Genomic DNA, 1630 nt, shown 5'->3' on the forward strand with positions numbered 1-1630 from the left:
CATCCATTGAATATACTCCAGGATCCAAATACCTTTCTTTCTCCTTTGAAGAAAGAACTTTTGATAAAAGCAACACAGACACCCTAATAAACTAATTTTAATATGGTTTATCTGTGAGTGAAATTGAATAATACTTTGGATTGCGTTAGCATCAGACAATACATGGAAACTTCTGGTCTTTGGCCACTGGTTTATCTGGACAATTGAAAACCATCACATTATTTCATCTTTTAGAAATAGTGATTGGGTAATGAACTTAATTATTTTAGCTATAATTACATTTGACATTTTTTTAAAGACTTGGGGGAGAATTTGAGACAATCAGAATAAGTATAGTGAAAGGATATAACCCTGACAAATGTCTTTTTCATTTTAAATCACTCAGTGTTTTGGTTGTTGTTCTGTTCAAAGGCTGCCTTTTGGCTTATGGAGAGTATGGAGAGGTTCCATGTGAGGGCAATTAAGTACTCTGGAATTCCTCTTCTTTACAATGTTATCTGTGAGGAGCTCTGGTAGAGTAGTCATTACTAGTCCGGCTGCTAACCTTAAGGTCAGACGTTTGAAACTACTAGCTGTTCCAAGGAAGAGAGATGGAGCTTTCTGATCCGTAAAGATTTATAGACTTGGAAACCCTATGCAGGGTCACTATGAGCCAGAATCAACACCACTACCATTGAATGCCTTCTTCTGAATCTGGCTTGTATTTCTGGCAGCTCCCTGTCCATGCACTGCTACAACTGTTTTTCAATTATCTTCAGCAAAAATTTACTTGCATGTTACATTAGCAATATTTTTCACTAATGTCTATGTTCTATTGTCTCACCTTTCTTAGGAAAGACACTAATATGGGTCTAGGCCAAATTTCTAGATGTATGTTTATAACATCCCATGTTCTGATTGTTAATGGATGTTTGAAGCTGTTTCTTCTGTTTGAACTGTTTATTCTCAATTTGAATCATGCCACATCAGTAAATTAAGGTTGTGAAAATTTTGCTTCGTTCAATTTATTAAGGCTGACTTTACTTTGAAGTGGTAGCCCTTCCTCAGTAGTATTTTGAGTGTCTTACATCTGAGGTACTTATCTTCTGGCATTAATATAGATGATGTCTCACTGGTATTCCTGGAAAACAGGTGGTATAATTTCCAGCATCACAGCAACTCACAAGCCACCATAATAGGACAAACTGACAGACAAGTGGTATGGTTGTTTGGTGGTGTTTTTTTAAGCACCATAGAGTTGATTATGATGTATACTGACCCTGTATAAGGTTTCTGAGGAGCGTCTGGTAGGTTAAAACTTCTGACTTTGTGGTTAACAGCTAGGCTTTTCTTGTTGTTAAGTGCCCTTGAGTTGGTTCAAACCTATAGGGACCTTGTATAGGGTTTCCAAGGAATGACTGGTGAGTTTGAATCACTGACCTTATGGTTCAAACTGCGTTTGCAGTCCAGTACATTAACCCAGGGCCACATCAGGATCAGCACACTCAAAATGACCTCAATACAAATTATATCTCCTCCTATATTTCCCAACCAGTAGAAAGGTTCTACTATATATCTATCTATATCTATATCTGTATCTGTATCTGTATCTGTAGATAGAGAGACAGAGAGAGAGAGAGAGAGAGAGAGA

The sequence above is a fragment of the Chrysochloris asiatica genome, unplaced genomic scaffold (assembly GCF_000296735.1).
Source record: "Chrysochloris asiatica unplaced genomic scaffold, ChrAsi1.0 scaffold00322, whole genome shotgun sequence".
In the NCBI taxonomy this organism is placed as follows: Eukaryota; Metazoa; Chordata; class Mammalia; order Afrosoricida; family Chrysochloridae; genus Chrysochloris; species Chrysochloris asiatica.